The sequence below is a fragment of the Schistocerca gregaria genome, chromosome 2, assembly GCF_023897955.1.
Source record: "Schistocerca gregaria isolate iqSchGreg1 chromosome 2, iqSchGreg1.2, whole genome shotgun sequence".
Lineage (NCBI taxonomy): Eukaryota > Metazoa > Arthropoda > Insecta > Orthoptera > Acrididae > Schistocerca > Schistocerca gregaria.
In genome coordinates, this window is record NC_064921.1 from 715,592,030 (window position 1) to 715,616,430 (window position 24,401).

The following is a 24,401-nucleotide window of genomic DNA, read 5'->3' on the forward strand; positions in this document are numbered from 1 at the left end:
ACATTCCGCAATCTTTTCGTTATGAGTCGTCTGTTTCGGTTTCCCGATGTAGTTTTGCTCACAGCTCCCGACTTCTCTTAACCCCGAGCCACCACTAGCCGAAAATTCCGCACTGCAGTCTGGTCTATCTGCAGAGCTCGATAAGAGCATCGCGGTCGTTCGTGAGCTAATGAAATGGCCGTATCTGTAGTTGTTCCCAGATGTCTCCCACAGCAACGGCCTCCCGGACGCCTGCATTACAGGAGTACGCCACTACTCCCAGCCATACAATTGCATTTGAAAGCAGAATAACATGTGCTACAGAGCAACTCCGATTTTTGTGTCTGACCTACTTCTAATGATACTGTGGTCGGTTTACTTACTACTATCGCTGCTGGACGAAGCAGACCAGTTGAAAGCCACACGGTATTCTTGTAAAGAACAGGTAATGGAAATTTAGGTAAAACGATATCAAAAAAAGTTGCGTGGTGGAGCGACACATACAGTTGGCTCTTCGTAGATGATCATTGCTGCACGGAATAATTCTTAAGGCACCGACGCCTTCAGGAGTCGTGTTTGGAAGTTTTGCTTGCAGTATATTCCGCTATCTTTTCGTTATGAGTTGGTGTTTCGGATTCCCGGTGTTCTTTTGTTTAGTGCATTTGCCTTCCCTTGACACTGAGAAACCACATGACGAAAGTGAAACACCACCGTCTGTTCATCTGCAGAGCGCGATGAAATTATTCACTCTACATTCATTGCCTTTAATATTCTTGCCATCAGTGGTGGGCGCTGCCTTCAGAAAGCGCTTTTCTTCCTGATTTACATGAAAGTTTGTGTTCCTCGGAGCTGGAGTGCTTGGGATTACCTTCACTGCTAGCAGCAGGTGGCTCGTTGGTCTAGGGGTATGATTCCTGCTTTGGGTGCAGGAGGTCCCGGGTTCAAATCCCGGACGAGCCCTACCGTTTTGACCGTGCTGAAGAGTACGTGTAGCTCACCCACGTTTGTAGCTCTGCAATGAAGAAGAGATGCGTGCCGCAGCACGCTGTGTGTGGCCCTACGGTCATGAAGGGACGTTTGATATGGCAAGAATCTGATGCCAGTAAATTACATAGGTCGATTTCTGTAGAAGAGCCGACAGTAATCTTGCATGCTACGGAAAACAAAGGTTGTCTTTGCAGAACGTGTGCACCGTGATTGGAGACGAAGCTCAATCGTGGAGCAGTCTACCTTCATCTGATTAGCGACAACGTCAACCAAAGAGTGGGATACAAGACTGAGCGTAGTTAAGAGTTTCTCACTATTAGTTACGTTCACGCTTCAAGAGAGTTGTGACAAGGCGAGTGCAAAGAGCTCAGGAAAGCCAGTATGAAGCGAACTTGAAGTAGTCTTGAAGAAATGGATACTAAATTTTGCCGGCCAGAATGGGGCTACGAGCGTTCTGAGTTACTGAATACCGGTGCACTATGGGAGCAAGAGCATTTGACAGTAAAATAACGCGATATCGGTGTAGCATACGACATTTATTATCCCTGCATACGCAGACGTGACGTTATCTCGGGAATGGAATCCGAAAACGGGTTTAAAAAAAGTCGTGCTTTCGCCCGGGATCGAACCGGGGACCTTCTGCGTGTAAAGCAGACGTGATAACCGCTACACCACGGAAACGACGGTTTTGCTGTTGTACTACCTGGAAAACCGTAGTTCCAACAGGTTTTTCCTGCGTAAGCAAGGGCATCGGCTACGAGCTCCGTCCGATTCTAGAAGTTGCTATAGTAAAAGACAACGGTTTAAACAATCAAACCGCAACAGCCAGGGAGAACGCTGTGTGAGCAGTAGCTCTGCACGGTGATACCAAGAACGGAGGCGTTACTCATGTGCATCGAGAAGGCTCGTTGGTCTCGGGGTATGATCCCTGCTTCGGGTGCAGGAGGTCCCGGGTTCAAATCCCGGACGAGCCCTTGCGTTTCGTGCAAACGTGTGGCGACTACTGGCATGCCGGCGGCTGTTCCGCGCATTTCCAGCCCTCCAGGTAAGCACAAAAACCAAGTAGCCGCTTCTGAAAGAGTTTCATGTATCATTTGAGCCATCTGCAGCCTGGTGGTTGGACGTTTGAAATTGATTTAAATGTTCACCGTAGAGATTGTAGCAAGTGTCTTGTTGAGTGCGACAAAAATGTGTTTCCGCCCGGAATCGAACCGGTGACGTTCTGCGTGTTGGCAGACGTGATAACCGCTACACCACGGAAACTGCTACGCTGTGAGCTCCACATGTGACACAACTTGAGGACGATCGCAACTTTGGCGTAAAAATCACTTTGCGGAAACGCACAATGCAGGAATTTCGCATTCGTACCCAACAATCGCCAGCACCCTTGCCTGTCTGAATGCCACCATGAATAAGAGCCCAAGAAGTCGTCGGCAATGAACGCGGCCGAGTCCTCGGTAGCATCAGCTACTCTTGCTTTCCGTAAGAGCTACCGTCAATTCGCGCAGTCGCTATTGCAAATGATGTCACCAAAAGCAATCACTTCGTTAGCGGCAAGGAGCCCGGGCCGTGCGGTAGCTCTACATGGAGGCACCAGCAGCCCCGACAGGCCGCCGCTGGCGCGCCGGCGCCCGGACCCGCGACCCCTAATGACGTTGCAGTCGATGTATTTCTTAATATCGCTTTTCGAAGAAGCAAGCCAGGTGTAAATCACACAGTATCTTACTGATGATCTGGAAACGCAAATTTAGAACAAGTAGAACATTATATAAAATTTTGTTGTGTGGTCGAGCGGTACCCACCCTTCGCTCTTCCCAGATTATCGTTGCTGCACGGAATGTTTGTTAAAGCACCGACGGCTTCAGAGTTCGTCTTCTCCAACGTTTGCTTTTGCAGTACATTCCGCAATCTTTTCGTTATGAGTCGTCTGTTTCGGTTTCCCGATGTAGTTTTGCTCACAGCTCCCGACTTCTCTTAACCCCGAGCCACCACTAGCCGAAAATTCCGCACTGCAGTCTGGTCTATCTGCAGAGCTCGATAAGAGCATCGCGGTCGTTCCTGAGCTAATGAAATGGCCGTATCTGTAGTTGTTCCCAGATGTCTCCCACAGCAACGGCCTCCCGGACGCCTGCATTACAGGAGTACGCCACTACTCCCAGCCATACAATTGCATTTGAAAGCAGAATAACATGTGCTACAGAGCAACTCCGATTTTTGTGTCTGACCTACTTCTAATGATACTGTGGTCGGTTTACTTACTACTATCGCTGCTGGACGAAGCAGACCAGTTGAAAGCCACACGGTATTCTTGTAAAGAACAGGTAATGGAAATTTAGGTAAAACGATATCAAAAAAAGTTGCGTGGTGGAGCGACACATACAGTTGGCTCTTCGTAGATGATCATTGCTGCACGGAATAATTCTTAAGGCACCGACGCCTTCAGGAGTCGTGTTTGGAAGTTTTGCTTGCAGTATATTCCGCTATCTTTTCGTTATGAGTTGGTGTTTCGGATTCCCGGTGTTCTTTTGTTTAGTGCATTTGCCTTCCCTTGACACTGAGAAACCACATGACGAAAGTGAAACACCACCGTCTGTTCATCTGCAGAGCGCGATGAAATTATTCACTCTACATTCATTGCCTTTAATATTCTTTCCATCAGTGGTGGGCGCTGCCTTCAGAAAGCGCTTTTCTTCCTGATTTACATGAAAGTTTGTGTTCCTCGGAGCTGGACTGCTTGGGATTACCTTCACTGCCACCGGCAGGTGGCTCGTTGGTCTAGGGGTATGATTCCTGCTTTGGGTGCAGGAGGTCCCGGGTTCAAATCCCGGACGAGCCCTACCGTTTTGACCGTGCTGAAGAGTAGGTGTAGCTCACCCACGTTTGTAGCTCTGCGATGAAGAAGAGATGCGTGCCGCAGCACGCTGTGTGTGGCCCTACGGTCATGAAGGAACGTTTGATATGGCAAGAATCTGATACCAGTAAATTACATAGGTCGATTTCTGTAGAAGAGCCGACAGTAATCTTGCATGCTACGGAAAACAAAGGTTGTCTTTGCAGAACGTGTGCACCGTGATTGGAGACGAAGCTCAATCGTGGAGCAGTCTACCTTCATCTGATTAGCGACAACGTCAACCAAAGCGTGGGATACAAGACTGAGCGTAGTTAAGAGTTTCTCACTATTAGTTACGTTCACGCTTCAAGAGAGTTGTGACAAGGCGAGTGCAAAGAGCTCAGGAAAGCCAGTATGAAGCGAACTTGAAGTAGTCTTGAAGAAATGGATACTAAATTTTGCCGGCCAGAATGGGGCTACGAGCGTTCTGAGTTACTGAATACCGGTGCACTATGGGAGCAAGAGCATTTGACAGTAAAATAACGCGATATCGGTGTAGCATACGACATTTATTATCCCTGCATACGCAGACGTGACGTTATCTCGGAAATGGAATCCGAAAACGGGTTTAAAAAAAGTCGTGCTTCCGCCCGGGATCGAACCGGGGACCTTCTGCGTGTAAAGCAGACGTGATAACCGCTACACCATGGAAACGACGGTTTTGCCGTTGTACTACCTGGAAAACCGTAGTTCCAACAGATTTTTCCTGCGTAAGCAAGGGCATCGGCTACGAGCTCCGTCCGATTCTAGAAGTTGCTATAGTAAAAGACAACGGTTTAAACAATCAAACCGCAACAGCCAGGGAGAACGCTGGGTGAGCAGTAGCTCTGCACGGTGATACCAAGAACGGAGGCGTTACTCATGTGCATCGAGAAGGCTCGTTGGTCTCGGGGTATGATCCCTGCTTCGGGTGCAGGAGGTCCCGGGTTCAAATCCCGGACGAGCCCTTGCGTTTCGTGCAAACGTGTGGCGACTACTGGCATGCCGGCGGCTGTTCCGCGCATTTCCAGCCCTCCAGGTAAGCACAAAAACCAAGTAGCCGCTTCTGAAAGAGTTTCATGTATCATTTGAGCCATCTGCAGCCTGGTGGTTGGACGTTTGAAATTGATTTAAATGTTCACCGTAGAGATTGTAGCAAGTGTCTTGTTGAGTGCGACAAAAATGTGTTTCCGCCCGGAATCGAACCGGTGACGTTCTGCGTGTTGGCAGACGTGATAACCGCTACACCACGGAAACTGCTACGCTGTGAGCTCCACATGTGACACAACTTGAGGACGATCGCAACTTTGGCGTAAAAATCACTTTGCGGAAACGCACAATGCAGGAATTTCGCATTCGTACCTAACAATCGCCAGCACCCTTGCCTGTCTGAATGCCACCATGAATAAGAGCCCAAGAAGTCGTCGGCAATGAACGCGGCCGAGTCCTCGGTAGCATCAGCTACTCTTGCTTTCCGTAAGAGCTACCGTCAATTCGCGCAGTCGCTATTGCAAATGATGTCACCAAAAGCAATCACTTCGTTAGCGGCAAGGAGCCCGGGCCCAGAGGTAGCTCTACGTGGAGGCACCAGCAGCCCCGACAGGCCGCCGCTGGCGCGCCGGCGCCCGGACCCGCGACCCCTAATGACGTTTAGTCGATGTATTTCTTAATATCGCTTTTCGAAGAAGCAAGCCAGGTGTAAATCACACAGTATTTTACTGATGATCTGGAAACGCAAATTTAGAACAAGTAGAACATTATATAAAATTTTGTTGTGTGGTCGAGCGGTACCCACCCTTCGCTCTTCCCAGATTATCGTTGCTGCACGGAATGTTTGTTAAAGCACCGACGGCTTCAGAGTTCGTCTTCTCCAACGTTTGCTTTTGCAGTACATTCCGCAATCTTTTCGTTATGAGTCGTCTGTTTCGGTTTCCCGATGTAGTTTTGCTCACAGCTCCCGACTTCTCTTAACCCCGAGCCACCACTAGCCGAAAATTCCGCACTGCAGTCTGGTCTATCTGCAGAGCTCGATAAGAGCATCGCGGTCGTTCCTGAGCTAATGAAATGGCCGTATCTGTAGTTGTTCCCAGATGTCTCCCACAGCAACGGCCTCCCGGACGCCTGCATTACAGGAGTACGCCACTACTCCCAGCCATACAATTGCATTTGAAAGCAGAATAACATGTGCTACAGAGCAACTCCGATTTTTGTGTCTGACCTACTTCTAATGATACTGTGGTCGGTTTACTTACTACTATCGCTGCTGGACGAAGCAGACCAGTTGAAAGCCACACGGTATTCTTGTAAAGAACAGGTAATGGAAATTTAGATAAAACGATATCAAAAAAGTTGCGTGGTGGAGCGACACATACAGTTGGCTCTTCGTAGATGATCATTGCTGCACGGAATAATTCTTAAGGCACCGACGCCTTCAGGAGTCGTGTTTGGAAGTTTTGCTTGCAGTATATTCCGCTATCTTTTCGTTATGAGTTGGTGTTTCGGATTCCCGGTGTTCTTTTGTTTAGTGCATTTGCCTTCCCTTGACACTGAGAAACCACATGACGAAAGTGAAACACCACCGTCTGTTCATCTGCAGAGCGCGATGAAATTACTCACTCTACATTCATTGCCTTTAATATTCTTTCCATCAGTGGTGGGCGCTGCCTTCAGAAAGCGCTTTTCTTTCTGATTTACATGAAAGTTTGTGTTCCTCGGAGCTGGACTGCTTGGGATTACCTTCACTGCCACCGGCAGGTGGCTCGTTGGTCTAGGGGTATGATTCCTGCTTTGGGTGCAGGAGCTCCCGGGTTCAAATCCCGGACGAGCCCTACCGTTTTGACCGTGCTGAAGAGTAGGTGTAGCTCACCCACGTTTGTAGCTCTGCAATGAAGAAGAGATGCGTGCCGCAGCACGCTGTGTGTGGCCCTACGGTCATGAAGGGACGTTTGATATGGCAAGAATCTGATGCCAGTAAATTACATAGGTCGATTTCTGTAGAAGAGACGACAGTAATCTTGCATGCTACGGAAAACAAAGGTTGTCTTTGCAGAACGTGTGCACCGTGATTGGAGACGAAGCTCAATCGTGGAGCAGTCTACCTTCATCTGATTAGCGACAACGTCAACCAAAGAGTGGGATACAAGACTGAGCGTAGTTAAGAGTTTCTCACTATTAGTTACGTTCGCGCTTCAAGAGAGTTGTGACAAGGCGAGTGCAAAGAGCTCAGGAAAGCCAGTATGAAGCGAACTTGAAGTAGTCTTGAAGAAATGGATACTAAATTTTGCCGGCCAGAATGGGGCTACGAGCGTTCTGAGTTACTGAATACCGGTGCACTATGGGAGCAAGAGCATTTGACAGTAAAATAACGCGATATCGGTGTAGCATACGACATTTATTATCCCTGCATACGCAGACGTGACGTTATCTCGGGAATGGAATCCGAAAACGGGTTTAAAAAAAGTCGTGCTTTCGCCCGGGATCGAACCGGGGACCTTCTGCGTGTAAAGCAGACGTGATAACCGCTACACCACGGAAACGACGGTTTTGCCGTTGTACTACCTGGAAAACCGTAGGTCCAACAGATTTTTCCTGCGTAAGCAAGGGCATCGGCTACGAGCTCCGTCCGATTCTAGAAGTTGCTATAGTAAAAGACAACGGTTTAAACAATCAAACCGCAATAGCCAGGGAGAACGCTGGGTGAGCAGTAGCTCTGCACGGTGACACCAAGAACGGAGGCGTTACTCATGTGCATCGAGAAGGCTCGTTGGTCTCGGGGTATGATCCCTGCTTCGGGTGCAGGAGGTCCCGGGTTCAAATCCCGGACGAGCCCTTGCGTTTCGTGCAAACGTGTGGCGACTACTGGCATGCCGGCGGCTGTTCCGCGCATTTCCAGCCCTCCAGGTAAGCACAAAAACCAAGTAGCCGCTTCTGAAAGAGTTTCATGTATCATTTGAGCCATCTGCAGCCTGGTGGTTGGACGTTTGAAATTGATTTAAATGTTCACCGTAGAGATTGTAGCAAGTGTCTTGTTGAGTGCGACAAAAATGTGTTTCCGCCCGGAATCGAACCGGTGACGTTCTGCGTGTTGGCAGACGTGATAACCGCTACACCACGGAAACTGCTACGCTGTGAGCTCCACATGTGACACAACTTGAGGACGATCGCAACTTTGGCGTAAAAATCACTTTGCGGAAACGCACAATGCAGGAATTTCGCATTCGTACCCAACAATCGCCAGCACCCTTGCCTGTCTGAATGCCACCATGAATAAGAGCCCAAGAAGTCGTCGGCAATGAACGCGGCCGAGTCCTCGGTAGCATCAGCTACTCTTGCTGTCCGTAAGAGCTACCGTCAATTCGCGCAGTCGCTATTGCAAATGATGTCACCAAAAGCAATCACTTCGTTAGCGGCAAGGAGCCCGGGCCCAGCGGTAGCAGTAGCTCTACATGGAGGCACCAGCAGCCCCGACAGGCCGCCGCTGGCGCGCCGGCGCCCGGACCCGCGACCCCTAATGACGTTGCAGTCGATGTATTTCTTAATATCGCTTTTCGAAGAAGCAAGCCAGGTGTAAATCACACAGTATTTTACTGATGATCTGGAAACGCAAATTTAGAACAAGTAGAACATTATATAAAATTTTGTTGTGTGGTCGAGCGGTACCCACCCTTCGCTCTTCCCAGATTATCGTTGCTGCACGGAATGTTTGTTAAAGCACCGACGGCTTCAGAGTTCGTCTTCTCCAACGTTTGCTTTTGCAGTACATTCCGCAATCTTTTCGTTATGAGTCGTCTGTTTCGGTTTCCCGATGTAGTTTTGCTCACAGCTCCCTACTTCTCTTAACCCCGAGCCACCACTAGCCGAAAATTCCGCACTGCAGTCTGGTCTATCTGCAGAGCTCGATAAGAGCATCGCGGTCGTTCCTGAGCTAATGAAATGGCCGTATCTGTAGTTGTTCCCAGATGTCTCCCACAGCAACGGCCTCCCGGACGCCTGCATTACAGGAGTACGCCACTACTCCCAGCCATACAATTGCATTTGAAAGCAGAATAACATGTGCTACAGAGCAACTCCGATTTTTGTGTCTGACCTACTTCTAATGATACTGTGGTCGGTTTACTTACTACTATCGCTGCTGGACGAAGCAGACCAGTTGAAAGCCACACGGTATTCTTGTAAAGAACAGGTAATGGAAATTTAGGTAAAACGATATCAAAAAAAGTTGCGTGGTGGAGCGACACATACAGTTGGCTCTTCGTAGATGATCATTGCTGCACGGAATAATTCTTAAGGCACCGACGCCTTCAGGAGTCGTGTTTGGAAGTTTTGCTTGCAGTATATTCCGCTATCTTTTCGTTATGAGTTGGTGTTTCGGATTCCCGGTGTTCTTTTGTTTAGTGCATTTGCCTTCCCTTGACACTGAGAAACCACATGACGAAAGTGAAACACCACCGTCTGTTCATCTGCAGAGCGCGATGAAATTATTCACTCTACATTCATTGCCTTTAATATTCTTGCCATCAGTGGTGGGCGCTGCCTTCAGAAAGCGCTTTTCTTCCTGATTTACATGAAAGTTTGTGTTCCTCGGAGCTGGAGTGCTTGGGATTACCTTCACTGCTAGCAGCAGGTGGCTCGTTGGGCTAGGGGTATGATTCCTGCTTTGGGTGCAGGAGGTCCCGGGTTCAAATCCCGGACGAGCCCTACCGTTTTGACCGTGCTGAAGAGTAGGTGTAGCTCACCCACGTTTGTAGCTCTGCAATGAAGAAGAGATGCGTGCCGCAGCACGCTGTGTGTGGCCCTACGGTCATGAAGGGACGTTTGATATGGCAAGAATCTGATGCCAGTAAATTACATAGGTCGATTTCTGTAGAAGAGCCGACAGTAATCTTGCATGCTACGGAAAACAAAGGTTGTCTTTGCAGAACGTGTGCACCGTGATTGGAGACGAAGCTCAATCGTGGAGCAGTCTACCTTCATCTGATTAGCGACAACGTCAACCAAAGAGTGGGATACAAGACTGAGCGTAGTTAAGAGTTTCTCACTATTAGTTACGTTCACACTTCAAGAGAGTTGTGACAAGGCGAGTGCAAAGAGCTCAGGAAAGCCAGTATGAAGCGAACTTGAAGTAGTCTTGAAGAAATGGATACTAAATTTTGCCGGCCAGAATGGGACTACGAGCGTTCTGAGTTACTGAATACCGGTGCACTATGGGAGCAAGAGCATTTGACAGTAAAATAACGCGATATCGGTGTAGCATACGACATTTATTATCCCTGCATACGCAGACGTGACGTTATCTCGGGAATGGAATCCGAAAACGGGTTTAAAAAAAGTCGTGCTTTCGCCCGGGATCGAACCGGGGACCTTCTGCGTGTAAAGCAGACGTGATAACCGCTACACCACGGAAACGACGGTTTTGCTGTTGTACTACCTGGAAAACCGTAGTTCCAACAGATTTTTCCTGCGTAAGCAAGGGCATCGGCTACGAGCTCCGTCCGATTCTAGAAGTTGCTATAGTAAAAGACAACGGTTTAAACAATCAAACCGCAACAGCCAGGGAGAACGCTGGGTGAGCAGTAGCTCTGCACGGTGATACCAAGAACGGAGGCGTTACTCATGTGCATCGAGAAGGCTCGTTGGTCTCGGGGTATGATCCCTGCTTCGGGTGGAGGAGGTCCCGGGTTCAAATCCCGGACGAGCCCTTGCGTTTCGTGCAAACGTGTGGCGACTACTGGCATGCCGGCGGCTGTTCCGCGCATTTCCAGCCCTCCAGGTAAGCACAAAAACCAAGTAGCCGCTTCTGAAAGAGTTTCATGTATCATTTGAGCCATCTGCAGCCTGGTGGTTGGACGTTTGAAATTGATTTAAATGTTCACCGTAGAGATTGTAGCAAGTGTCTTGTTGAGTGCGACAAAAATGTGTTTCCGCCCGGAATCGAACCGGTGACGTTCTGCGTGTTGGCAGACGTGATAACCGCTACACCACGGAAACTGCTACGCTGTGAGCTCCACATGTGACACAACTTGAGGACGATCGCAACTTTGGCGTAAAAATCACTTTGCGGAAACGCACAATGCAGGAATTTCGCATTCGTACCCAACAATCGCCAGCACCCTTGCCTGTCTGAATGCCACCATGAATAAGAGCCCAAGAAGTCGTCGGCAATGAACGCGGCCGAGTCCTCGGTAGCATCAGCTACTCTTGCTTTCCGTAAGAGCTACCGTCAATTCGCGCAGTCGCTATTGCAAATGATGTCACCAAAAGCAATCACTTCGTTAGCGGCAAGGAGCCCGGGCCCAGCGGTAGCTCTACATGGAGGCACCAGCAGCCCCGACAGGCCGCCGCTGGCGCGCCGGCGCCCGGACCCGCGACCCCTAATGACGTTGCAGTCGATGTATTTCTTAATATCGCTTTTCGAAGAAGCAAGCCAGGTGTAAATCACACAGTATTTTACTGATGATCTGGAAACGCAAATTTAGAACAAGTAGAACATTATATAAAATTTTGTTGTGTGGTCGAGCGGTACCCACCCTTCGCTCTTCCCAGATTATCGTTGCTGCACGGAATGTTTGTTAAAGCACCGACGGCTTCAGAGTTCGTCTTCTCCAACGTTTGCTTTTGCAGTACATTCCGCAATCTTTTCGTTATGAGTCGTCTGTTTCGGTTTCCCGATGTAGTTTTGCTCACAGCTCCCTACTTCTCTTAACCCCGAGCCACCACTAGCCGAAAATTCCGCACTGCAGTCTGGTCTATCTGCAGAGCTCGATAAGAGCATCGCGGTCGTTCCTGAGCTAATGAAATGGCCGTATCTGTAGTTGTTCCCAGATGTCTCCCACAGCAACGGCCTCCCGGACGCCTGCATTACAGGAGTACGCCACTACTCCCAGCCATACAATTGCATTTGAAAGCAGAATAACATGTGCTACAGAGCAACTCCGATTTTTGTGTCTGACCTACTTCTAATGATACTGTGGTCGGTTTACTTACTACTATCGCTGCTGGACGAAGCAGACCAGTTGAAAGCCACACGGTATTCTTGTAAAGAACAGGTAATGGAAATTTAGGTAAAACGATATCAAAAAAAGTTGCGTGGTGGAGCGACACATACAGTTGGCTCTTCGTAGATGATCATTGCTGCACGGAATAATTCTTAAGGCACCGACGCCTTCAGGAGTCGTGTTTGGAAGTTTTGCTTGCAGTATATTCCGCTATCTTTTCGTTATGAGTTGGTGTTTCGGATTCCCGGTGTTCTTTTGTTTAGTGCATTTGCCTTCCCTTGACACTGAGAAACCACATGACGAAAGTGAAACACCACCGTCTGTTCATCTGCAGAGCGCGATGAAATTATTCACTCTACATTCATTGCCTTTAATATTCTTGCCATCAGTGGTGGGCGCTGCCTTCAGAAAGCGCTTTTCTTCCTGATTTACATGAAAGTTTGTGTTCCTCGGAGCTGGAGTGCTTGGGATTACCTTCACTGCTAGCAGCAGGTGGCTCGTTGGTCTAGGGGTATGATTCCTGCTTTGGGTGCAGGAGGTCTCGGGTTCAAATCCCGGACGAGCCCTACCGTTTTGACCGTGCTGAAGAGTAGGTGTAGCTCACCCACGTTTGTAGCTCTGCAATGAAGAAGAGATGCGTGCCGCAGCACGCTGTGTGTGGCCCTACGGTCATGAAGGGACGTTTGATATGGCAAGAATCTGATGCCAGTAAATTACATAGGTCGATTTCTGTAGAAGAGCCGACAGTAATCTTGCATGCTACGGAAAACAAAGGTTGTCTTTGCAGAACGTGTGCACCGTGATTGGAGACGAAGCTCAATCGTGGAGCAGTCTACCTTCATCTGATTAGCGACAACGTCAACCAAAGAGTGGGATACAAGACTGAGCGTAGTTAAGAGTTTCTCACTATTAGTTACGTTCGCGCTTCAAGAGAGTTGTGACAAGGCGAGTGCAAAGAGCTCAGGAAAGCCAGTATGAAGCGAACTTGAAGTAGTCTTGAAGAAATGGATACTAAATTTTGCCGGCCAGAATGGGGCTACGAGCGTTCTGAGTTACTGAATACCGGTGCACTATGGGAGCAAGAGCATTTGACAGTAAAATAACGCGATATCGGTGTAGCATACGACATTTATTATCCCTGCATACGCAGACGTGACGTTATCTCGGGAATGGAATCCGAAAACGGGTTTAAAAAAAGTCGTGCTTTCGCCCGGGATCGAACCGGGGACCTTCTGCGTGTAAAGCAGACGTGATAACCGCTACACCACGGAAACGACGGTTTTGCTGTTGTACTACCTGGAAAACCGTAGTTCCAACAGATTTTTCCTGCGTAAGCAAGGGCATCGGCTACGAGCTCCGTCCGATTCTAGAAGTTGCTATAGTAAAAGACAACGGTTTAAACAATCAAACCGCAACAGCCAGGGAGAACGCTGGGTGAGCAGTAGCTCTGCACGGTGATACCAAGAACGGAGGCGTTACTCATGTGCATCGAGAAGGCTCGTTGGTCTCGGGGTATGATCCCTGCTTCGGGTGCAGGAGGTCCCGGGTTCAAATCCCGGACGAGCCCTTGCGTTTCGTGCAAACGTGTGGCGACTACTGGCATGCCGGCGGCTGTTCCGCGCATTTCCAGCCCTCCAGGTAAGCACAAAAACCAAGTAGCCGCTTCTGAAAGAGTTTCATGTATCATTTGAGCCATCTGCAGCCTGGTGGTTGGACGTTTGAAATTGATTTAAATGTTCACCGTAGAGATTGTAGCAAGTGTCTTGTTGAGTGCGACAAAAATGTGTTTCCGCCCGGAATCGAACCGGTGACGTTCTGCGTGTTGGCAGACGTGATAACCGCTACACCACGGAAACTGCTACGCTGTGAGCTCCACATGTGACACAACTTGAGGACGATCGCAACTTTGGCGTAAAAATCACTTTGCGGAAACGCACAATGCAGGAATTTCGCATTCGTACCTAACAATCGACAGCACCCTTGCCTGTCTGAATGCCACCATGAATAAGAGCCCAAGAAGTCGTCGGCAACGAACGCGGACGAGTCCTCGGTAGCATCAGCTACTCTTGCTTTCCGTAAGAGCTACCGTCAATTCGCGCAGTCGCTATTGCAAATGATGTCACCAAAAGCAATCACTTCGTTAGCGGCAAGGAGCCCGGGCCCAGCGGTAGCTTCTACATGGAGGCACCAGCAGCCCCGACAGGCCGCCGCTGGCGCGCCGGCGCCCGGACCCGCGACCCCTAATGACGTTGCAGTCGATGTATTTCTTAATATCGCTTTTCGAAGAAGCAAGCCAGGTGTAAATCACACAGTATCTTACTGATGATCTGGAAACGCAAATTTAGAACAAGTAGAACATTATATAAAATTTTGTTGTGTGGTCGAGCGGTACCCACCCTTCGCTCTTCCCAGATTATCGTTGCTGCACGGAATGTTTGTTAAAGCACCGACGGCTTCAGAGTTCGTCTTCTCCAACGTTTGCTTTTGCAGTACATTCCGCAATCTTTTCGTTATGAGTCGTCTGTTTCGGTTTCCCGATGTAGTTTTGCTCACAGCTCCCGACTTCTCTTAACCCCGAGCCACCACTAGCCGAAAATTCCGCACTGCAGTCTGGTCTATCTGCAGAGCTCGATAAGAGCATCGCGGTCGTTCCTGAGCTAATGAAATGGCCGTATCTGTAGTTGTTCCCAGATGTCTCCCACAGCAACGGCCTCCCGGACGCCTGCATTACAGGAGTACGCCACTACTCCCAGCCATACAATTGCATTTGAAAACAGAATAACATGTGCTACAGAGCAACTCCGATTTTTGTGTCTGACCTACTTCTAATGATACTGTGGTCGGTTTACTTACTACTATCGCTGCTGGACGAAGCAGACCAGTTGAAAGCCACACGGTATTCTTGTAAAGAACAGGTAATGGAAATTTAGGTAAAACGATATCAAAAAAAGTTGCGTGGTGGAGCGACACATACAGTTGGCTCTTCGTAGATGATCATTGCTGCACGGAATAATTCTTAAGGCACCGACGCCTTCAGGAGTCGTGTTTGGAAGTTTTGCTTGCAGTATATTCCGCTATCTTTTCGTTATGAGTTGGTGTTTCGGATTCCCGGTGTTCTTTTGTTTAGTGCATTTGCCTTCCCTTGACACTGAGAAACCACATGACGAAAGTGAAACACCACCGTCTGTTCATCTGCAGAGCGCGATGAAATTATTCACTCTACATTCATTGCCTTTAATATTCTTTCCATCAGTGGTGGGCGCTGCCTTCAGAAAGCGCTTTTCTTTCTGATTTACATGAAAGTTTGTGTTCCTCGGAGCTGGACTGCTTGGGATTACCTTCACTGCCACCGGCAGGTGGCTCGTTGGTCTAGGGGTATGATTCCTGCTTTGGGTGCAGGAGGTCCCGGGTTCAAATCCCGGACGAGCCCTACCGTTTTGACCGTGCTGAAGAGTAGGTGTAGCTCACCCACGTTTGTAGCTCTGCGATGAAGAAGAGATGCGTGCCGCAGCACGCTGTGTGTGGCCCTACGGTCATGAAGGAACGTTTGATATGGCAAGAATCTGATACCAGTAAATTACATAGGTCGATTTCTGTAGAAGAGCCGACAGTAATCTTGCATGCTACGGAAAACAAAGGTTGTCTTTGCAGAACGTGTGCACCGTGATTGGAGACGAAGCTCAATCGTGGAGCAGTCTACCTTCATCTGATTAGCGACAACGTCAACCAAAGCGTGGGATACAAGACTGAGCGTAGTTAAGAGTTTCTCACTATTAGTTACGTTCACGCTTCAAGAGAGTTGTGACAAGGCGAGTGCAAAGAGCTCAGGAAAGCCAGTATGAAGCGAACTTGAAGTAGTCTTGAAGAAATGGATACTAAATTTTGCCGGCCAGAATGGGGCTACGAGCGTTCTGAGTTACTGAATACCGGTGCACTATGGGAGCAAGAGCATTTGACAGTAAAATAACGCGATATCGGTGTAGCATACGACATTTATTATCCCTGCATACGCAGACGTGACGTTATCTCGGAAATGGAATCCGAAAACGGGTTTAAAAAAAGTCGTGCTTCCGCCCGGGATCGAACCGGGGACCTTCTGCGTGTAAAGCAGACGTGATAACCGCTACACCATGGAAACGACGGTTTTGCCGTTGTACTACCTGGAAAACCGTAGTTCCAACAGATTTTTCCTGCGTAAGCAAGGGCATCGGCTACGAGCTCCGTCCGATTCTAGAAGTTGCTATAGTAAAAGACAACGGTTTAAACAATCAAACCGCAACAGCCAGGGAGAACGCTGGGTGAGCAGTAGCTCTGCACGGTGATACCAAGAACGGAGGCGTTACTCATGTGCATCGAGAAGGCTCGTTGGTCTCGGGGTATGATCCCTGCTTCGGGTGCAGGAGGTCCCGGGTTCAAATCCCGGACGAGCCCTTGCGTTTCGTGCAAACGTGTGGCGACTACTGGCATGCCGGCGGCTGTTCCGCGCATTTCCAGCCCTCCAGGTAAGCACAAAAACCAAGTAGCCGCTTCTGAAAGAGTTTCATGTATCATTTGAGCCATCTGCAGCCTGGTGGTTGGACGTTTGAAATTGATTTAAATGTTCACCGTAGAGATTGTAGCAAGTGTCTTGTTGAGTGCGACAAAAATGTGTTTCCGCCCGGAATCGAACCGGTGACGTTCTGCGTGTTGGCAGACGTGATAACCGCTACACCACGGAAACTGCTACGCTGTGAGCTCCACATGTGACACAACTTGAGGACGATCGCAACTTTGGCGTAAAAATCACTTTGCGGAAACGCACAATGCAGGAATTTCGCATTCGTACCCAACAATCGCCAGCACCCTTGCCTGTCTGAATGCCACCATGAATAAGAGCCCAAGAAGTCGTCGGCAATGAACGCGGCCGAGTCCTCGGTAGCATCAGCTACTCTTGCTTTCCGTAAGAGCTACCGTCAATTCGCGCAGTCGCTATTGCAAATGATGTCACCAAAAGCAATCACTTCGTTAGCGGCAAGGAGCCCGGGCCCAGCGGTAGCTCTACATGGAGGCACCAGCAGCCCCGACAGGCCGCCGCTGGCGCGCCGGCGCCCGGACCCGCGACCCCTAATGACGTTGCAGTCGATGTATTTCTTAATATCGCTTTTCGAAGAAGCAAGCCAGGTGTAAATCACACAGTATCTTACTGATGATCTGGAAACGCAAATTTAGAACAAGTAGAACATTATATAAAATTTTGTTGTGTGGTCGAGCGGTACCCACCCTTCGCTCTTCCCAGATTATCGTTGCTGCACGGAATGTTTGTTAAAGCACCGACGGCTTCAGAGTTCGTCTTCTCCAACGTTTGCTTTTGCAGTACATTCCGCAATCTTTTCGTTATGAGTCGTCTGTTTCGGTTTCCCGATGTAGTTTTGCTCACAGCTCCCTACTTCTCTTAACCCCGAGCCACCACTAGCCGAAAATTCCGCACTGCAGTCTGGTCTATCTGCAGAGCTCGATAAGAGCATCGCGGTCGTTCCTGAGCTAATGAAATGGCCGTATCTGTAGTTGTTCCCAGATGTCTCCCACAGCAACGGCCTCCCGGACGCCTGCATTACAGGAGTACGCCACTACTCCCAGCCATACAATTGCATTTGAAAGCAGAATAACATGTGCTACAGAGCAACTCCGATTTTTGTGTCTGACCTACTTCTAATGATACTGTGGTCGGTTTACTTACTACTATCGCTGCTGGACGAAGCAGACCAGTTGAAAGCCACACGGTATTCTTGTAAAGAACAGGTAATGGAAATTTAGGTAAAACGATATCAAAAAAAGTTGCGTGGTGGAGCGACACATACAGTTGGCTCTTCGTAGATGATCATTGCTGCACGGAATAATTCTTAAGGCACCGACGCCTTCAGGAGTCGTGTTTGGAAGTTTTGCTTGCAGTATATTCCGCTATCTTTTCGTTATGAGTTGGTGTTTCGGATTCCCGGTGTTCTTTTGTTTAGTGCATTTGCCTTCCCTTGACACTGAGAAACCACATGACGAAAGTGAAACACCACCGTCTGTTCATCTGCAGAGCGCGATGAAATTATTCACTCTACATTCATTGCCTTTAATATTCTTGCCATCAGTGGTGGGCGCTGCCTTCAGAAAGCGCTTTTCTTCCTGATTTACATGAAAGTTTGTGTTCCTCGGAGCTGGAGTGCTTGGGATTACCTTCACTGCTAGCAGCAGGTGGCTCGTTGGTCTAGGGGTATGATTCCTGCTTTGGGTGCAGGAGGTCCCGGGTTCAAATCCCGGACGAGCCCTACCGTTTTGACCGTGCTGAAGAGTAGGTGTAGCTCACCCACGTTTGTAGCTCTGCAATGAAGAAGAGATGCGTGCCGCAGCACGCTGTGTGTGGCCCTACGGTCATGAAGGGACGTTTGATATGGCAAGAATCTGATGCCAGTAAATTACATAGGTCGATTTCTGTAGAAGAGCCGACAGTAATCTTGCATGCTACGGAAAACAAAGGTTGTCTTTGCAGAACGTGTGCACCGTGATTGGAGACGAAGCTCAATCGTGGAGCAGTCTACCTTCATCTGATTAGCGACAACGTCAACCAAAGAGTGGGATACAAGACTGAGCGTAGTTAAGAGTTTCTCACTATTAGTTACGTTCGCGCTTCAAGAGAGTTGTGACAAGGCGAGTGCAAAGAGCTCAGGAAAGCCAGTATGAAGCGAACTTGAAGTAGTCTTGAAGAAATGGATACTAAATTTTGCCGGCCAGAATGGGGCTACGAGCGTTCTGAGTTACTGAATACCGGTGCACTATGGGAGCAAGAGCATTTGACAGTAAAATAACGCGATATCGGTGTAGCATACGACATTTATTATCCCTGCATACGCAGACGTGACGTTATCTCGGGAATGGAATCCGAAAACGGGTTTAAAAAAAGTCGTGCTTTCGCCCGGGATCGAACCGGGGACCTTCTGCGTGTAAAGCAGACGTGATAACCGCTACACCACGGAAACGACGGTTTTGCTGTTGTACTACCTGGAAAACCGTAGTTCCAACAGATTTTTCCTGCGTAAGCAAGGGCATCGGCTACGAGCTCCGTCCGATTCTAGAAGTTGCTATAGTAAAAGACAACGGTTTAAACAATCAAACCGCAACAGCCAGGGAGAACGCTGGGTGAGCAGTAGCTCTGCACGGTGATACCAAGAACGGAGGCGTTACTCATGTGCATCGAGAAGGCTCGTTGGTCTCGGGGTATGATCCCTGCTTCGGGTGCAGGAGGTCCCGGGTTCAAATCCCGGACGAGCCCTTGCGTTTCGTGCAAACGTGTGGCGACTACTGGCATGCCGGCGGCTGTTCCGCGCATTTCCAGCCCTCCAGGTAAGCACAAAAACCAAGTAGCCGCTTCTGAAAGAGTTTCATGTATCATTTGAGCCATCTGCAGCCTGGTGGTTGGACGTTTAAAATTGATTTAAATGTTCACCGTAGAGATTGTAGCAAGTGTCTTGTTGAGTGCGACAAAAATGTGTTTCCGCCCGGAATCGAACCGGTGACGTTCTGCGTGTTGGCAGACGTGATAACCGCTACACCACGGAAACTGCTACGCTGTGAGCTCCACATGTGACACAACTTGAGGACGATCGCAACTTTGGCGTAAAAATCACTTTGCGGAAACGCACAATGCAGGAATTTCGCATTCGTACCTAACAATCGACAGCACCCTTGCCTGTCTGAATGCCACCATGAATAAGAGCCCAAGAAGTCGTCGGCAACGAACGCGGACGAGTCCTCGGTAGCATCAGCTACTCTTGCTTTCCGTAAGAGCTACCGTCAATTCGCGCAGTCGCTATTGCAAATGATGTCACCAAAAGCAATCACTTCGTTAGCGGCAAGGAGCCCGGGCCCAGCGGTAGCTTCTACATGGAGGCACCAGCAGCCCCGACAGGCCGCCGCTGGCGCGCCGGCGCCCGGACCCGCGACCCCTAATGACGTTGCAGTCGATGTATTTCTTAATATCGCTTTTCGAAGAAGCAAGCCAGGTGTAAATCACACAGTATCTTACTGATGATCTGGAAACGCAAATTTAGAACAAGTAGAACATTATATAAAATTTTGTTGTGTGGTCGAGCGGTACCCACCCTTCGCTCTTCCCAGATTATCGTTGCTGCACGGAATGTTTGTTAAAGCACCGACGGCTTCAGAGTTCGTCTTCTCCAACGTTTGCTTTTGCAGTACATTCCGCAATCTTTTCGTTATGAGTCGTCTGTTTCGGTTTCCCGATGTAGTTTTGCTCACAGCTCCCGACTTCTCTTAACCCCGAGCCACCACTAGCCGAAAATTCCGCACTGCAGTCTGGTCTATCTGCAGAGCTCGATAAGAGCATCGCGGTCGTTCCTGAGCTAATGAAATGGCCGTATCTGTAGTTGTTCCCAGATGTCTCCCACAGCAACGGCCTCCCGGACGCCTGCATTACAGGAGTACGCCACTACTCCCAGCCATACAATTGCATTTGAAAGCAGAATAACATGTGCTACAGAGCAACTCCGATTTTTGTGTCTGACCTACTTCTAATGATACTGTGGTCGGTTTACTTACTACTATCGCTGCTGGACGAAGCAGACCAGTTGAAAGCCACACGGTATTCTTGTAAAGAACAGGTAATGGAAATTTAGGTAAAACGATATCAAAAAAAGTTGCGTGGTGGAGCGACACATACAGTTGGCTCTTCGTAGATGATCATTGCTGCACGGAATAATTCTTAAGGCACCGACGCCTTCAGGAGTCGTGTTTGGAAGTTTTGCTTGCAGTATATTCCGCTATCTTTTCGTTATGAGTTGGTGTTTCGGATTCCCGGTGTTCTTTTGTTTAGTGCATTTGCCTTCCCTTGACACTGAGAAACCACATGACGAAAGTGAAACACCACCGTCTGTTCATCTGCAGAGCGCGATGAAATTATTCACTCTACATTCATTGCCTTTAATATTCTTGCCATCAGTGGTGGGCGCTGCCTTCAGAAAGCGCTTTTCTTCCTGATTTACATGAAAGTTTGTGTTCCTCGGAGGTGGACTGCTTGGGATTACCTTCACTGCTAGCAGCAGGTGGCTCGTTGGTCTAGGGGTATGATTCCTGCTTTGGGTGCAGGAGGTCCCGGGTTCAAATCCCGGACGAGCCCTACCGTTTTGACCGTGCTGAAGAGTAGGTGTAGCTCACCCACGTTTGTAGCTCTGCAATGAAGAAGAGATGCGTGCCGCAGCACGCTGTGTGTGGCCCTACGGTCATGAAGGGACGTTTGATATGGCAAGAATCTGATACCAGTAAATTACATAGGTCGATTTCTGTAGAAGAGCCGACAGTAATCTTGCATGCAACGGAAAACAAAGGTTGTCTTTGCAGAACGTGTGCACCGTGATTGGAGACGAAGCTCAATCGTGGAGCAGTCTACCTTCATCTGATTAGCGACAACGTCAACCAAAGCGTGGGATACAAGACTGAGCGTAGTTAAGAGTTTCTCACTATTAGTTACGTTCACGCTTCAAGAGAGTTGTGACAAGGCGAGTGCAAAGAGCTCAGGAAAGCCAGTATGAAGCGAACTTGAAGTAGTCTTGAAGAAATGGATACTAAATTTTGCCGGCCAGAATGGGGCTACGAGCGTTCTGAGTTACTGAATACCGGTGCACTATGGGAGTAAGAGCATTTGACAGTAAAATAACGCGATATCGGTGTAGCATACGACATTTATTATCCCTGCATACGCAGACGTGACGTTATCTCGGAAATGGAATCCGAAAACGGGTTTAAAAAAAGTCGTGCTTCCGCCCGGGATCGAACCGGGGACCTTCTGCGTGTAAAGCAGACGTGATAACCGCTACACCACGGAAACGACGGTTTTGCCGTTGTACTACCTGGAAAACCGTAGTTCCAACAGATTTTTCCTGCGTAAGCAAGGGCATCGGCTACGAGCTCCGTCCGATTCTAGAAGTTGCTATAGTAAAAGACAACGATAAAAACAATCAAACCGCAACAGCCAGGGAGAACGCTGGGTGAGCAGTAGCTCTGCACGGTGATACCAAGAACGGAGGCGTTACTCATGTGCATCGAGAAGGCTCGTTGGTCTCGGGGTATGATCCCTGCTTCGGGTGCAGGAGGTCCCGGGTTCAAATCCCGGACGAGCCCTTGCGTTTCGTGCAAACGTGTGGCGACTACTGGCATGCCGGCGGCTGTTCCGCGCATTTCCAGCCCTCCAGGTAAGCACAAAAACCAAGTAGCCGCTTCTGAAAGAGTTTCATGTATCATTTGAGCCATCTGCAGCCTGGTGGTTGGACGTTTGAAATTGATTTAAATGTTCACCGTAGAGATTGTAGCAAGTGTCTTGTTGAGTGCGACAAAAATGTGTTTCCGCCCGGAATCGAACCGGTGACGTTCTGCGTGTTGGCAGACGTGATAACCGCTACACCACGGAAACTGCTACGCTGTGAGCTCCACATGTGACACAACTTGAGGACGATCGCAACTTTGGCGTAAAAATCACTTTGCGGAAACGCACAATGCAGGAATTTCGCATTCGTACCTAACAATCGACAGCACCCTTGCCTGTCTGAATGCCACCATGAATAAGAGCCCAAGAAGTCGTCGGCAATGAACGCGGCCGAGTCCTCGGTAGCATCAGCTACTCTTGCTTTCCGTAAGAGCTACCGTCAATTCGCGCAGTCGCTATTGCAAATGATGTCACCAAAGGCAATCACTTCGTTAGCGGCAAGGAGCCCGGGCCCAGCGGTAGCTCTACATGGAGGCACCAGCAGCCCCGACAGGCCGCCGCTGGCGCGCCGGCGCCCGGACCCGCGACCCCTAATGACGTTGCAGTCGATGTATTTCTTAATATCGCTTTTCGAAGAAGCAAGCCAGGTGTAAATCACACAGTATTTTACTGATGATCTGGAAACGCAAATTTAGAACAAGTAGAACATTATATAAAATTTTGTTGTGTGGTCGAGCGGTACCCACCCTTCGCTCTTCCCAGATTATCGTTGCTGCACGGAATGTTTGTTAAAGCACCGACGGCTTCAGAGTTCGTCTTCTCCAACGTTTGCTTTTGCAGTACATTCCGCAATCTTTTCGTTATGAGTCGTCTGTTTCGGTTTCCCGATGTAGTTTTGCTCACAGCTCCCGACTTCTCTTAACCCCGAGCCACCACTAGCCGAAAATTCCGCACTGCAGTCTGGTCTATCTGCAGAGCTCGATAAGAGCATCGCGGTCGTTCCTGAGCTAATGAAACGGCCGTATCTGTAGTTGTTCCCAGATGTCTCCCACAGCAACGGCCTCCCGAACGCCTGCATTACAGGAGTACGCCACTACTCCCAGCCATACAATTGCATTTGAAAGCAGAATAACATGAGCTACAGAGCAACTCCGATTTTTGTGTCTGACCTACTTCTAATGATGCTGTGGTCGGTTTACTTACTACTATCGCTGCTGGACGAAGCAGACCAGTTGAAAGCCACACGGTATTCTTGTAAAGAACAGGTAATGGAAATTTAGGTAAAACAATATCAAAAAAAGTTGCGTGGTGGAGCGACACATACAGTTGGCTCTTCGTAGATGATCATTGCTGCACGGAATAATTCTTAAGGCACCGACGCCTTCAGGAGTCGTGTTTGGAAGTTTTGCTTGCAGTATATTTCGCTATCTTTTCGTTATGAGTTGGTGTTTCGGATTCCCGGTGTTCTTTTGTTTAGTGCATTTGCCTTCCCTTGACACTGAGAAACCACATGACGAAAGTGAAACACCACCGTCTGTTCATCTGCAGAGCGCGATGAAATTATTCACTCTACATTCATTGCCTTTAATATTCTTGCCATCAGTGGTGGGCGCTGCCTTCAGAAAGCGCTTTTCTTCCTGATTTACATGAAAGTTTGTGTTCCTCGGAGGTGGACTGCTTGGGATTACCTTCACTGCTAGCAGCAGGTGGCTCGTTGCTCTAGGGGTATGATTCCTGCTTTGGGTGCAGGAGGTCCCGGGTTCAAATCCCGGACGAGCCCTACCGTTTTGACCGTGCTGAAGAGTAGGTGTAGCTCACCCACGTTTGTAGCTCTGCAATGAAGAAGAGATGCGTGCCGCAGCACGCTGTGTGTGGCCCTACGGTCATGAAGGGACGTTTGATATGGCAAGAATCTGATACCAGTAAATTACATAGGTCGATTTCTGTAGAAGAGCCGACAGTAATCTTGCATGCAACGGAAAACAAAGGTTGTCTTTGCAGAACGTGTGCACCGTGATTGGAGACGAAGCTCAATCGTGGAGCAGTCTACCTTCATCTGATTAGCGACAACGTCAACCAAAGCGTGGGATACAAGACTGAGCGTAGTTAAGAGTTTCTCACTATTAGTTACGTTCACGCTTCAAGAGAGTTGTGACAAGGCGAGTGCAAAGAGCTCAGGAAAGCCAGTATGAAGCGAACTTGAAGTAGTCTTGAAGAAATGGATACTAAATTTTGCCGGCCAGAATGGGGCTACGAGCGTTCTGAGTTACTGAATACCGGTGCACTATGGGAGCAAGAGCATTTGACAGTAAAATAACGCGATATCGGTGTA

At 48.9% G+C, this 24,401-nt stretch overlaps 24 non-coding genes across 24 annotated transcripts; 16 read left to right on the top strand and 8 right to left on the bottom strand.

Moving 5' to 3' along the window:
- The first annotated feature begins 867 nt into the window (after positions 1-867).
- Positions 868-939, top strand: Trnap-ugg (transfer RNA proline (anticodon UGG)). Its single transcript has one exon. It is a non-coding gene; the product is annotated as a tRNA-Pro (tRNA).
- A 635-nt stretch (positions 940-1,574) lies between these two features.
- On the bottom strand, positions 1,575-1,647 carry Trnav-uac (transfer RNA valine (anticodon UAC)). The gene has a single exon. It is a non-coding gene; the product is annotated as a tRNA-Val (tRNA).
- A 221-nt stretch (positions 1,648-1,868) lies between these two features.
- Trnap-cgg (transfer RNA proline (anticodon CGG)) lies at positions 1,869-1,940 on the top strand. The gene has a single exon. It is a non-coding gene; the product is annotated as a tRNA-Pro (tRNA).
- Positions 1,941-3,730: 1,790 nt separating this feature from the next.
- Trnap-ugg (transfer RNA proline (anticodon UGG)) lies at positions 3,731-3,802 on the top strand. The gene has a single exon. It is a non-coding gene; the product is annotated as a tRNA-Pro (tRNA).
- Positions 3,803-4,437: 635 nt separating this feature from the next.
- Trnav-uac (transfer RNA valine (anticodon UAC)) lies at positions 4,438-4,510 on the bottom strand. Its single transcript has one exon. It is a non-coding gene; the product is annotated as a tRNA-Val (tRNA).
- Positions 4,511-4,731: 221 nt separating this feature from the next.
- Trnap-cgg (transfer RNA proline (anticodon CGG)) lies at positions 4,732-4,803 on the top strand. The gene has a single exon. It is a non-coding gene; the product is annotated as a tRNA-Pro (tRNA).
- A 1,788-nt stretch (positions 4,804-6,591) lies between these two features.
- On the top strand, positions 6,592-6,663 carry Trnap-ugg (transfer RNA proline (anticodon UGG)). Its single transcript has one exon. It is a non-coding gene; the product is annotated as a tRNA-Pro (tRNA).
- Positions 6,664-7,298: 635 nt separating this feature from the next.
- Trnav-uac (transfer RNA valine (anticodon UAC)) lies at positions 7,299-7,371 on the bottom strand. The gene has a single exon. It is a non-coding gene; the product is annotated as a tRNA-Val (tRNA).
- A 221-nt stretch (positions 7,372-7,592) lies between these two features.
- On the top strand, positions 7,593-7,664 carry Trnap-cgg (transfer RNA proline (anticodon CGG)). Its single transcript has one exon. It is a non-coding gene; the product is annotated as a tRNA-Pro (tRNA).
- Positions 7,665-9,460: 1,796 nt separating this feature from the next.
- On the top strand, positions 9,461-9,532 carry Trnap-ugg (transfer RNA proline (anticodon UGG)). The gene has a single exon. It is a non-coding gene; the product is annotated as a tRNA-Pro (tRNA).
- A 635-nt stretch (positions 9,533-10,167) lies between these two features.
- On the bottom strand, positions 10,168-10,240 carry Trnav-uac (transfer RNA valine (anticodon UAC)). The gene has a single exon. It is a non-coding gene; the product is annotated as a tRNA-Val (tRNA).
- A 2,083-nt stretch (positions 10,241-12,323) lies between these two features.
- Trnap-ugg (transfer RNA proline (anticodon UGG)) lies at positions 12,324-12,395 on the top strand. The gene has a single exon. It is a non-coding gene; the product is annotated as a tRNA-Pro (tRNA).
- Positions 12,396-13,030: 635 nt separating this feature from the next.
- On the bottom strand, positions 13,031-13,103 carry Trnav-uac (transfer RNA valine (anticodon UAC)). The gene has a single exon. It is a non-coding gene; the product is annotated as a tRNA-Val (tRNA).
- Positions 13,104-13,324: 221 nt separating this feature from the next.
- Trnap-cgg (transfer RNA proline (anticodon CGG)) lies at positions 13,325-13,396 on the top strand. Its single transcript has one exon. It is a non-coding gene; the product is annotated as a tRNA-Pro (tRNA).
- Positions 13,397-15,187: 1,791 nt separating this feature from the next.
- Trnap-ugg (transfer RNA proline (anticodon UGG)) lies at positions 15,188-15,259 on the top strand. The gene has a single exon. It is a non-coding gene; the product is annotated as a tRNA-Pro (tRNA).
- Positions 15,260-15,894: 635 nt separating this feature from the next.
- Trnav-uac (transfer RNA valine (anticodon UAC)) lies at positions 15,895-15,967 on the bottom strand. Its single transcript has one exon. It is a non-coding gene; the product is annotated as a tRNA-Val (tRNA).
- Positions 15,968-16,188: 221 nt separating this feature from the next.
- Positions 16,189-16,260, top strand: Trnap-cgg (transfer RNA proline (anticodon CGG)). Its single transcript has one exon. It is a non-coding gene; the product is annotated as a tRNA-Pro (tRNA).
- Positions 16,261-18,050: 1,790 nt separating this feature from the next.
- Trnap-ugg (transfer RNA proline (anticodon UGG)) lies at positions 18,051-18,122 on the top strand. Its single transcript has one exon. It is a non-coding gene; the product is annotated as a tRNA-Pro (tRNA).
- A 635-nt stretch (positions 18,123-18,757) lies between these two features.
- Positions 18,758-18,830, bottom strand: Trnav-uac (transfer RNA valine (anticodon UAC)). Its single transcript has one exon. It is a non-coding gene; the product is annotated as a tRNA-Val (tRNA).
- Positions 18,831-19,051: 221 nt separating this feature from the next.
- Trnap-cgg (transfer RNA proline (anticodon CGG)) lies at positions 19,052-19,123 on the top strand. The gene has a single exon. It is a non-coding gene; the product is annotated as a tRNA-Pro (tRNA).
- Positions 19,124-20,914: 1,791 nt separating this feature from the next.
- Trnap-ugg (transfer RNA proline (anticodon UGG)) lies at positions 20,915-20,986 on the top strand. Its single transcript has one exon. It is a non-coding gene; the product is annotated as a tRNA-Pro (tRNA).
- Positions 20,987-21,621: 635 nt separating this feature from the next.
- Trnav-uac (transfer RNA valine (anticodon UAC)) lies at positions 21,622-21,694 on the bottom strand. Its single transcript has one exon. It is a non-coding gene; the product is annotated as a tRNA-Val (tRNA).
- A 221-nt stretch (positions 21,695-21,915) lies between these two features.
- Positions 21,916-21,987, top strand: Trnap-cgg (transfer RNA proline (anticodon CGG)). Its single transcript has one exon. It is a non-coding gene; the product is annotated as a tRNA-Pro (tRNA).
- Positions 21,988-23,777: 1,790 nt separating this feature from the next.
- On the top strand, positions 23,778-23,849 carry Trnap-ugg (transfer RNA proline (anticodon UGG)). Its single transcript has one exon. It is a non-coding gene; the product is annotated as a tRNA-Pro (tRNA).
- The last annotated feature ends 552 nt before the right edge of the window (positions 23,850-24,401 follow it).